A 13,118-nucleotide genomic window follows, 5' to 3' on the forward strand; every position below is an offset into this window, starting at 1 on the left:
TTCCTCATCTCCACCACCACCAATTATTGACCCTGACCCACCACATGATGACTCTACACCACCTACCACTCCTATTTCACCACCTATTCTCAGAGAATCTACCAGAACCAGTTACCCTCCATCTCATTTACAAGACTATATTTGCAATAATACTTCTGGTTCATTTCATGCTTTATCTACCAATGTTAAATATCCCATTTCTGATTCCCTTTCTTATACTAATGTGTCTCCTTCTCATTGTGCTTTTTCTAAATCCATTGATTCACACATTGAGCCAACCACATATGATGAGGCAAGCAAACACACTTGTTGGCAGCAGGCTATGCAGGCTGAACTTGCAGATCTTGAGAATACTGGCACTTGGAAACTGGTGAATTTACAACCACACATCAAACCACTACTAGAAAAGTCTTAAATACCGACGGATTTTAGAGACGGAATTTATTCAGTCTCTAACAGAGACGAAATCTGAGACGGAAAATGATAATCTGAGACGGAAGTTAATTTTCATGCATTAGAGATGGAAGTTAGAGACAGCATTCTCCGTCATAAAATTATTCCGTCTCTAGTTCCGTCTCAGAGTAAAAAATAATTAAAATAAAACAAAAATTTCCCTATATTGGGTCCAAATGCTTTATTTCACAAATTTCCCGAAAATAAAAAATCGCTCCAACATCTTAATCGAATAGGGTTCTTTTTCACTTTTCCCTCTCCCTCTTTCAATTTCAGATTTTCCCTTTCCTCTTGTCTCTACCAATTTGATTTTTCCTCTTCTCTTCCACCACCTAACCCGATTCAATAACCCATCCCTCTCCATCAACCAATCTCTTTGTTCGCTGAAGACTCATCTCTCACAGGTAAACTTCAATTTCAATTTGATTTTCATGTACGATTCAATTTTGATTTTGATAAAATTAACTTACTTTAAAACTAAATTAATTCATGTATGATTCAATTTGAAGAAGTTAAATCTATAATTGAAGACACCAACGATTTTTCCCTTTTCCGAACCCTAGAATCGAAGAAGAAAGAGTTCCCTTTTTGTGTTGACTAAATTCATGTACCTTTATTTGATTTCAGCGGGCGGAGGTAAGAACTCAAACTCTATTTTTCGATTTTAATTCATGATCCATGTTCATATTAGAGAACCACTCTCTCACTATCTCTCAGTATATCTGGTTTTCTGTTACAGTTCGGAAACGGCAACGTCGTTCTTTGCTAGCGACAAAATTGAATCTATAAGGTACCACATACACTCCTGCGTTTTTCTGAGTTTTTATTTATGATTTTAGATTTTTTATCATCAGCTATTGAATTTTAATTATTGATTTTATGATTATCAATATTTGAGTTATGATTTCAAATTTTCATTATTGATTAGTGAGTTCTTGTTTTATCTTGGTTTTCGGGTGTCAAACATTGATTACGTTTGAACCTTTTGAACCTTTGATATCTCATTTTTTCTTGGGAAGGGAAAAAAATAAGCAATACCCTTGAGAATCGAGGTCCGGGAGTTGTTTTCGCTACGGGAAGGTGTTAGGCACCCATAACGACTATAGTATCCTATAGGAACCGTATTTACTTTCTACGCGCGCGCTTTATTTTTAAATGCTATTTGGAAAATGATATTTACACCTAAGAGTTTACTAAGTCAAGAATTGGAGGGAGAAGAAAGTGTTTGAATTTTTATTTTATTTGAATTGAAGGAATTTTGATTCCTTGCCTACGTACCCTTTTAAGGGATCAAATCCACCGTAGTTCTCTTCAAAAAATGTTTTTGTTTTTGTTGGTTGATTTTAAGTTTGAAAATTGGAATTTGAAGAATGAGAGAGAGAGGTCTCAAGGGCATAAGATTGTGAAATTGTGAGGTTTGATTAGTGATTTTGGAAAAAAGTCAAGTATGATTAATTTTCATTGGAATTTGATTAAGAAAATAAAAGGAAAATACAATGGGATTTTGATCCCAAGGTTTATTTAGAAAATGATTTAGGTGATATTGTTCATGTTTATTTGGAAAATGATTTTTTTGCTAAGTTTCAAATCCTAAACATACATCTAAAGCATTCAAACCCTAAACATACATCTAAGGCATGCATATCCTAACCATACATCTAAAGTATCTATGTGATGTGTGTGCATGTGTCGGTGCTCGTGTCGGTGTACATCATTAGAGTCCATTGTCCTTATTACATCATTTCCCTACATACACACTACTTCCTTGGGGGAACTTAATCTCACATAAATGAATTAAAGCAAAGTAAAAGTAAAGAAGTAAGATGAGAAAGTGTGATGGAGAGTATGCTTATGATGTATGAAACATGAAACAAGAAAATGTTAGTAGCATAGGGTAATATCAAAGGAAATAAAGCATGTAAAGTGTCAAGACAAAAGCATAGGAAACTTCACAAAATAAAGCCAAAAAATGCAAAAAAATATAACTAAAAATTACTCACAAAATGCAAGAACCCTATTGCCTAAAATTCTCACATTCTACTACATTTTTCAAAGGTTTATAATCAGGTCTTAAAATGAGAATTAAGGCAATATGATGCACTTGACATTTATAGAGTAAACTTAGGCATATTTGCATTATTTATTCACAAATGTAACTTGCAAACCAAGTAATTAACCAAGATTCACACACATGCAGCAAGATCAAATACAAACAGTAGCAATAAAACTCACTAAATTCAAGTAACATGTACCACAAACAATTATCAAGGATTTGAAAAGGAATTAGACAATTTTTATAAGATTTTTCACATAAAATCAAGAAATAAAGCAAGAAAATGTACTAATATTTTTTATTAAGATTTTCAGTAAACAAATTGCATAAAAACATTACAAAATTGTCAAGAAACATACACAAATTTTTATAGATTTTTTCAAGAAATTTTGAACATGAACAGAGGTGCAAAAAGTGAAGCAGTGTCAGGAAATAGCAAAAAAAAAAAACACAAAAAAACTAAAGCCTACGCAGACCTAAGCCCAAGCCCAAGCACCAACTGGATTCGGGTCTCAGGAAGCCACAAGATTGATCCAGAGACCCAAACCTTAGATCAAACGGCGTACACACATGGTCCAGGAGTGAACCAGACCGGTTCGAATGAAGCAATTCGGTTCACTCCAATATAAAAGCAGGAGAGCCCGGTTTAACTCATTCTTAACCCTAATTTCTCTCTCTTCTCTTCAGACTCTCTCATCTTCTCTCGTCTTCTCTCATCTTCTCTCATCTTCTCTCATCTTCATGTTTACATGTTTTTTCACTCGTTCTTTCACTACGAACATGACTTCAAACCGTAAATCACAAATAATCCACAAATCAGTGTAGATCGGACACAAAACGTTTTGGATCTTGATACTTTTTGAAGAAAACTGTTCGAAATGTTTCGATCTTGATATTTTTTGAAGAAAGCTGTTCGAAGTGTTACGATCTTGATATTTTTTGAAGGAAACAGTTCGAAACGTTTCGATCTATACTGATTCTAACAGATTTGATTTTGAACCTTTACGGTTTCGAAACGTTTTGGATTTTTGAAACCTTTTTGAGGAAAACGGTTTGAAATGCTTCGATCTACACTGATTCGAGCGTGAAAAGCATTCGTAAACGATAGAGTATGGGATTTCGAAAGAGAAAGAAGAGTCTGAAGATTTACCTGCTGGAATTTGGAGATTCGAGCAAAAGAATGGTGAGAAGATGATCTGATGCTTTCTTCTTGCCTCTGGTGAACTTCTTGATTCGAACTTCGAAAATAAATCGAAGCTCTCTTCGTCTTCTCACTCTTCGTATTCTCTAATTCTTCGATTTCTTTTCTCTCCAAATCCTTCGTGATCACGTTGGATTCGTCATCGTTGATGATGATCCTTCGTTTGAATTGCGAAGGTAAAACTCAATGATGATGATTCTTTGAAATCTCTAAGAGTTTTCTTTTTGTAAATTCGAACTGGTTTTTGTTGATTTTCGTTGTTTGTGATGAATTGAGACGAGAATAGTTGTGAATTGATGGCTTCAGTGTTGAATTGGTGAGGATTGGTATGATTTTGAGAGAGTTTGGATGGATTGTGGTTCTGGAAAAACGGTTAGGGTTTGAAGGTTCTTCAAACCTTCATCGTGTTCTTGTGAAATTTCTGGGTTTGATCTTTTGATTGTGGAGAGAGAATGGAATTGGTGTTTGTTGATATGGCTCTGAATCAATGGCCTTTGTGATGACTTGGCCTTTTATAAGCTGACACTTGTGCACTCTGGACCAATAACACGCTGCCACCTGTACCTGGATTATACTTGGACTAAAATCTGGACCTTGAGGACTTCCCTGCAATTTTGAAAATTAAAAGGGCCAATCTGGAAATAACTAAAAGGACTAAAAAATAAACTGGACAAAATGTGGACTGTTCTGTAATTATTAAAAGAAAAGGACTTAAAAATAAATTCGAAACAAAAAAGGACTTGGATGCAATTATTAGAAATTTGAGGACCTTAAGAATAGAAAAAATAAAAAATAAAATTGGACTAAAAATTGGTAAATTTGACTAAACGTAAAGTGAAACGATTAAAAATAACAAAACGGACTAAAACGAACCAATTACTTAAATGAGGTACTTTAAAGTAACCTCTCTCTGCCAAAATTTCGTGTGAAAAGACCAAAATGCCCCTAGGGACTAAAACGACTCAAATGCAATTTTAAAATGGTTTTTGACATGGAATTAAAGCAAGAGTTTATGCAAGCGAAATTAAAAGACTCAGAGACAATTTTTAAGGATTAAACAGGGTTTTAACACAGGAAATGACTGAAATGCCCCTAGGGGCTAAACTGACTCAAAATGACTTCAACTGTGATTTTTTGAAATAGATTTTAACATGAGATTGAAACAAGGACTTATTCAAACCAATTTGAGAAGACTCAAACAACTTTTAAGGACTAAAAATTAGTTTGAAAGCAGGAAATGACTAAAATACCCTTTTTCATGAATTTTGCAAATAACATTGAAATAAAATGCAGAGCAAGATGCAATTGATCCAGGACAAATTCAGATGACTTGAAATACAAGAAGAGAAGAATGGAGCTAGTATTTTTAGGTTCAAAATTAGGGTATAACAGTTCTCGATTAATTTTGAATTTGAATATCAATGATTGAGTTTGAATTTGAGTAGTGATGCATTTGATATTACTTTTTTATCTCTCTTTTGCTGTTTGTTGTAATGCTTAAGTTTTAGCCAACTTATTTTGTGACAGGAAGGCAATGTCATTGAATTCTCAATCGAAAAAGAAATTTGAGGCACCCTTCCATTCTTTTGTTACATTGATTCTTAGCTACTTTTTTTTTTGGCATTAATGATTATGAGGTATACCATCAAGTTGATTTAGTTACTTCCATAGGTGTTCTAGATGAAATTTTTATCATAATGGTATTAAAGCTGAGGTTTATCATTTCAGACAAGTTGTGATGAATTTAATCCATAATTTTTTGTATAATTGAAATTGTTCAATGTTCTTTTAGACAAGTTTTAAGTTTCAAGACTTTATATTTACATGATTCCACTTATAGGCCAATGTAGTTTAGTTGGACTCAATTAGTTTGGATATTGAAGCATTTTCTATTTCATAGGCTGATGTAGTCCACTTATTTCTGATCTGTTACAGTTCAAGAAGAGGAAGAGAAATAAGAAGCAAAAGGGGTTAACTCAAGAGGTTTTTTGTCTCACTCTTGCAAACATATTTCTAAAATGCTATCTATTTGAACAGATGCTTTTTTTGTGGTTTAGTGTTATGTCCGTATATGTTTTCAAGCACCTATCATTGATACCAAAAATAAAATTCTGCACAATCTATTTTTGTTGTTTAGTATTATTAGTATTTAATATTCGTTCTCACATTAGTATTACTAGTATACATACATATGTTTGTAGTGAGAGAGTGCAACTTAGTGGTAATAAGAGTTTATATGGTTTTGATAATTAGCATGGTAAAGTTTATGTGGTTTTTATTTAATTGTAAATCTCTTTTAATATATATATATATATATATATATATATATATATATATATATATATATATATATATATATATATATGTATGTATGTATGTATGTATGTATGTATGTATGTATGTATGTATGTATGTATGTATGTATGTATATAAGTGAAAAGTAACTACTTATGTTTCTTTAGGTACTCTCATTGTGGGCTGTTAGCCTTCTGAAGCTAGGGGGTTTGAAAAGTACGATTGATGATGTTCTTTCAAGTTCAGGTGCATCTTTGAAACTTACAATAAACAATATATCATTGTTGGGCATAGATAGATAGTTAGATATATTTTTGTATTCATTATTGATATTTGTATTGCTACTATAGAATAAATACTTGTATAATTGCTCTGCATCTACTGTTTGGTGGCATGTTTTTCTGGTGTATCATTCAGATAGGGCAGTTTTCGAGGCTTTTGGCTCACTGTGTTTATTAATTTAGGACTAGTGTTTAAGTTTGTTGTTTTATTATTAAATTACACAAAACCTCTTCTCTCATGATTGTGGCTTATTTGTTACATGGGAAATTTGATTCCATGTAGGTTGGAGTGATAATACAATTGAGAAGACGAAGTCTATGATTGATGAGGTAAGCAAGTTAAGACTATTTTGTTTTAGGTCAACTTTAACATTTGCTACTCATTTGTTTCATCAATTGTTATGGTATGACTTAATGGTCTAGGAGTAGAAACCTTGTTTGAATAAATTAGTTAAGCTTAAGAATATCCTACAAAGCATCTTATTTTGTCATATTTTGATTCTACAAATTTGGCCTTTATAGTTGTCAAGTAGTTTATTACTTGCTAGTGTATCTCTAGATTTGCAGCTCATGCATGTGTTGTTGTTGTTGTTGTTGTTGTTATTACACTACTAGAACAGTCAAAACTGTATATGCCAAAGAGTATCTCTAGACAATTATGTTCATTGTTGTTTGCTTGATTTTGCTTTTGGCAGGGTATTGAAAATGGCATTCCTTTTGGTGAGATTGCAAAGCTCTTGACTCACCGAAATTACTTTAACATCTTTGCTGCAAATATTGTTTGTACAGCTACTATAGTCTATACATTATCTAGAATGTGAATTGTGAAGCTTAGTTAAGATGGTGTAAATAAACAACTTATTGTACGATGTTAATTTAAATTATGTTAGTTTATTGTTTATTATCTAGAATATGCAGGCTTACACCTATATATTATATAGTTGCCAAATTACCAACATGAAATTTATTTTAAAGCTAAAATTATTTTTTTTAAAAATATTTTATTATTAGAGACGGAATTTGGAGTCCGTCTCTAGATGGATTTAATTTCTTCTATTTTTATATGCTGGCGACGGATTTTTGTGGTTATAGACGGAAATGTTCCGTCTCTATCAGAGGTGGAATCTACAATCCGTCTCTAAATAGCTTAGAGACCGAGAATTCAACGACAGACCTGGATCCGTCTCTATTTCCGTCTCTAGTCTGTTTAGTGACGGAAATTACATGTTTTAGACATGGATTTTGCCCGTCGTTATTTTCAATTTTTTTAGTAGTGAACCAATAGGATGTAGGTGGATATACAAGATCAAACATCATGCAGATGGTACTATTGAGAGATACAAAGCAAGATTGGTTGCCAAAGGATACAATCAAGTTGAGGGATTGATGCAGTAGAAAGACGGAGCATCGGTATCATTTCTTACGGTTGTTTTCAGTGATGTTTAAACGGTGGCAAAATGGGTGGTAGCCAACGAGAGGGGTTAGCGAGATTATTGGTGTTTGCGTGGTGTGATGGAGATAGTTGCTTGCGTGATGGTTGGGGGGTTTTTGAAGTTGTGGTTTTTGCATAGTGGTATGGATGGGGTAGGGCTTGGATAATCTAGTTTTTGGATTTTGTGGCGGCTTGTGAGGATGTTTGAGTGATTTGGCACAACTTTTGTTTATGTTGTTGCGGAGGGTTGTCTTCGAATTTGGTGTTCCTTTTACTGTTTTCGAAGATAGTCATTTGTTAGGTGATGTTTCCTGTGGGTTTTTCAGATTGTCTTAGATGCAGGGGTCTATGGGTTTACAATTGGGTGCTCCCCATCTATCATTTGTATGTTGCTATTTTACGACTTCTGGCCTAGCACCTCTTGTGCTGGTCAGGACTCATTGTGATTCTAATAAATTTCATTTTAGCTTCTTCAAAAAAAAAAAACAAAAGTACAATTTAAAATAGAGTTATTAATTGAAATTGACCATGTAATATACGTGAAGTCTGAAAAATTGACCCTGTAATTCGAGATTTTTATTATTTATAACCCTGTAATATACGCGAAGTCCAAAAAAAAACCAAGAGAGTGAATTTTTCCATCATTTCTTAGAGGCGAGTTAAGAACGTTAAAATATGGCTTTATACAGAAAAAATTATAAATTTTCGACAAATGACAAATTAATTATGAATTTTTAAAGTGTCAAAAGCTCAAAAAACAAAACAACGGAAATCTAGATCTATAAATCGAGTTTTGAGCTCATTATTTTGTAGAGACATCTATAAAAATACATAAAAAGGATCTGTAAAGTTTCATAGCATTTCGAAGTCGTTTAAATTTATTTTGATTTTTCAACCAAAACGTGCAAAATTGAAATTTTGTTTCGCGTAAGCGTATACTCACAAGTCAAATTTAGTTCCCTAATTTTATAGGCATGACTAGAATATGATAAGAACCTTCACAATGAAATTTTGTAGTTTTTAAACGAGATACAAATTAATTATAAATTGTTTAAGAAATTCATAATTATGAGGTAATAAAAATTCATAATTAATTTATCGCTGGTCGAAGGAATTTAATTTTTTGTGTAAAGCTATATTTTAACGTGCTAAACATGTATGAAAAAAAATAGTTAAAAAAGTCAACCTGTGATCAAATTTTTAGACTACGCGTATATTATAGGGTGGTCAAAAATAAGAAAAATTCAAGTTACAATGCTAGAATATATGTTTTGTATTTTGCAGGGTCATTTTTCAGACATAATGTATATTACAGGGTCAATTTGAACAATTCACCCGTTAAAATAAGAGAGATGAACCCGTCAATAGTGTGCTAAATAAAATTAGGAGGTAAATGTCTTTTCCGAGCTTATTTGCGTGTGAGAATTTTCAGATTTTGCCCAAATTTTTCTTTTTGAAAGTGTGTTAATGGACTTTTGGATTGGGTCATATATGCAAAAATTATTGATCGAGCCAGGGCGACCGCCGGGGGTCGCCGGGCGGTGAAACCGCCCCTGGATATAAAGACATGAGAAAACGGGAAGGAGATGGTCAGACTGTGTTATTTTTGGCTACCGTAACGGGAAGGGGATGGTCAGACTGTGTTATTTTTGGCCACCGTAAAAAAGCTGCGACATACTAGAATGGTTACTCACATCGGCGACAAAGACATGAGCACACGATATGCCCGCAACAACAGGAAGGATCTACAAATATTGCGATATGGGCTTCCTTTTATGTTATGGTCATTTCTTCAATCTTTATTCCATGATGATTTGTGTTATAGATCATTTTTCATTTGAAGGCATTTGATAGAGGAAAAATCAGAAATCATACACATTAAGAGTATCTGCCGCAGAAAACTTCAAAAACAATAATAAAGCACCAGAAACAAGACCAAATCTAAGCGGTAAAGTCAATGTTTTTTTCCTCTGAAATTTACATATCATTTCTTCTATAATTTTGCTTCTCAACATGTTTTATTTTGAATTTTTATTTTACCTTTTAAACATAGTTGACAGTTTTACAATTTTCATTTGGTAATGGAACTTCTTGACTGACGTTTGTAAGGGAACCATTTTTTGTGAACATCCTTGCCTTCTATGATTGTATTGCTTGAATGTATTAACCTATTTTTATTTATGTATTGAAGAATTGTATATTTCTTGAATCAAAGACGGAAGTAAGGAGAAAGATTAAAAAAAGGAGGCACTATGTATTTGAAATTACCAAGGGAAGGTGCAAACAACTTGAAAGCCAAGACATGTATAATTTGGTGAAAAGGCCATGCAGTGATGGATAGATATATGTATACAATACACAATTTGGAATAATGTCAAAAGTATGACCAACAGTTCTGCCCATGGAATAGAAAACTATATTGCATAGCAATATCATGTTTAATAATTCTATGTGATTTTTATCATGGAAACTGGTGAGCCTTACTTTTTCAAATGGTTCAAAGGTTCCGAAACTAGGTAATGCTACAAGAGTTTAGAAATCTAAATCATTACATATTCCTCTGCTGCAAATATTGGATTCAGATAATTCATGTTATTCTTGCTTTTGTCTTTTCATGTTGAATGTATGCATTGTGTAGTATCTTCATATACCTGCCTCACATTGTAAAGACTATCCTAAGTTTATTGTCTGATTCTAAAGCATTTTTATGTTGCCTTCATTTAGATGTTAGAAAAATAGCAGGTCAATGATCCATTGATCATATTTGAAAGTAAGTTTTCTTTTTCAAAGTTTTTTCTTTCGCTTTCTGAAAGTGAGACAAAAAGAACTAAATAAACATGTTATTTTAGCCTGTTGGAAATTTAGGTCTTAATAATAAAAACAGATTTCATAAACCATGTTCAACAATTATGAATCAATAGCGGAAGCAAACAAAACATTGAACATGATTATGATCGGATCTACGACATGTTTGATTTATCAAGGATATTAAGAATTAGGGTATTAGGAATACCTGGAGATGAAGCTTTGGTGGCTGCCCTCTCGACAACAACGATAAAGAGATGAGGTGATCTGAAACAAACATCGGTTAGCGGCGGCTGATTTGGTTCTTCCTCAACCGGTACCTTTATGCCTCAAGTTCTCTTCAGATGGGGAGAAGAAGAACGTTTTCCATGTACGGTATATTGGGGACCATAGCCTCTTTTATATTGGATGGGCATTAGGGTTTCCCATTATTCCGTTAATGGGTCATCCAGACATCCACTCATTGAGTCCATATCAACTAATTAAATATTTAATTAATTATCCAATTAGAAATCTAATAGCCTTATCACTTAATTTGATCACTAATCAACTAAGGTCCACAATTGATAAATAGCTAATATAATTATTATTACGATATTTGCCCACATAATGATATTGGAATATAATAAATAATAAAATATTCCAACAATCTCCCACTTGGGCTACATATCTTAATAATTATATCAGAATTCTTTAGGCGCGCAACTGAATGCTATTTATCTTTAGATTTCAACTTTACAATCTGGTCCACCTCATACAGTAATAATGGGACCACCGCGGCTGTCGTCACTGACGTATAACGTGACGGAACCCCGACGACCACCATATCAATGCACTTGATGACATAGATTGATATGGATGAGTGGCATGAAAATTTCATGTAATGTGATCTCTAAATCATGCCTATTTCCAACTGATCCAACTAAAGTCTTTAATGAGATCAAACTGAAGTTTTGCAAATTTAAAATTTGCACAAATGATACAGAAATGGTTATAGCATTAATAACCTCATGAACTTTATTTCTGCAGAAAATCATAACATAAAGTCTGTATCAATATCAAAACAAAAGTATAGAACATAAAATAAGAGACTCCCACTAATCCAAGACATCCTTAATGACAACAACCACATGAAAGACCTTATGTGTCATGTCTTTGATTAGTGGTATAGCTAGCATAAAGTTTGTCTCTATGTGTTCTATCATTTAACAACAAAGGTAATGAACCTTATAAACTTTGTTATCAAATAAATATACAACTGAATTATGTCACTATATAACTTGAGTGGTCTTTCAATACCTTTAACAGTATATAACTAAGTGACATAAATACTTACAGTAATTTCCTGAATCAGGATGTGTATTATATACAGACATCCAAAAGCCAGAGTCTGACATACTAATGATCTCCAAATTGTCATATTTCTAATGTGAGCATAAGCTCTCTTGTTCTCTTTAATAATCCTTATGGTTGCCTTTTTAACAATTCAAACTTTGAATTGCTCAAGTATCTGCCAAACAATCTTATTATATCCGCTATTTCCAAATGCGTATAATAAAATCATATATAAGAATCCTATAGGCAAAGCTTAGGAAAATACTTAAATTTCTGAATTCATATACTTCCTAATGGGAAATATTTGAGACTGAAAAGTCTCTCTCGGTGATTGAGGTCATCCAAAAATTATGTCATTTCATTTTCAACTTTATTGATATAACTCTTTTGTGATATCCGAATAATACCTTGAGAAGAATCTCTAAGTATTGAAATGCCTAATACAAAAGAGGTGTCCCCAGGATCTTTCATCACTAACTTTTGTTAGAGACTTCCTTGGTTTCACATAACAAACATATATCATAGTTGACCAAATAAAATAAAATTGACATATTAAACTAGGAATATAAACTTACTCCCACTGAACTTGCTAAATCCACAATTCTCCATAATATTATCTCAAAACCAAATGAGACAATTACTTTATGAGAATTTGTGGTAACACTAAAGAGACAAATTTCTTAACATATAAGTGGATCATGACTTTGCAAATCATTTACTCTGTATCAATTGACACAAAAGTTTTATTCGGCTGCACCATATTCTATCATTAATGTCACCATTAAGAAACACTATATTTAAATCCATCTCCATAATTATAATAAGCAAACTAGTATCATGACTGTCTTAATAGAGTCTTTCAAATATACTAAATAGAATTTTTCTTTTCAGTCAATTCTTAATGACACTAGAATCCCTAGTTCTTGAGGGTGTTGAGTTTGATCTATATGAAATAGTTCCTCAAGAAAACTTAACAATTTATGTCTCAAAATATTCTTAATTTGTGGGACGAAAACTTATAGTATTTAAAACCTTAAACAATATAGAATGTCACAAGTCATAACTGAATTGACTCTAATAATTGAACTTAAAAGACACATTGAATCATCATAAAATAAAAAACTTAAAATATCTTGATTCATTCAAAGAGAGAAATTAAAACAAAAAAATAATAATAATAATAATAATAAATCCAAGCAATGATTCACCAAATAGTCTTTTAAATACAAAAAATAATCCATTAATGACAATCTAAAAATAGTT

At 32.5% G+C, this 13,118-nt stretch overlaps 1 long non-coding RNA gene across 2 annotated transcripts; it reads left to right on the plus strand.

Annotated features, from left to right (window-relative positions):
* The first annotated feature begins 504 nt into the window (after nucleotides 1-504).
* On the plus strand, nucleotides 505-7,175 carry LOC146916011 (uncharacterized). Of its 2 annotated transcripts, none has more exons than XR_015014838.1 (7): nucleotides 505-857; nucleotides 963-1,089; nucleotides 1,193-1,243; nucleotides 5,643-5,690; nucleotides 6,170-6,248; nucleotides 6,567-6,613; nucleotides 6,979-7,175. It is a non-coding gene; the product is annotated as an uncharacterized LOC146916011 (long non-coding RNA). The 2 variants fall into 2 exon arrangements; XR_015014839.1 differs by having other exon boundaries at nucleotides 506-857; nucleotides 1,017-1,089.
* Nucleotides 7,176-13,118: the final 5,943 nt, after the last annotated feature.

The sequence above is a fragment of the Medicago sativa genome, chromosome 6, assembly GCF_051527215.1.
Source record: "Medicago sativa cultivar Bolivia chromosome 6, Bolivia_mono, whole genome shotgun sequence".
In the NCBI taxonomy this organism is placed as follows: Eukaryota; Viridiplantae; Streptophyta; class Magnoliopsida; order Fabales; family Fabaceae; genus Medicago; species Medicago sativa.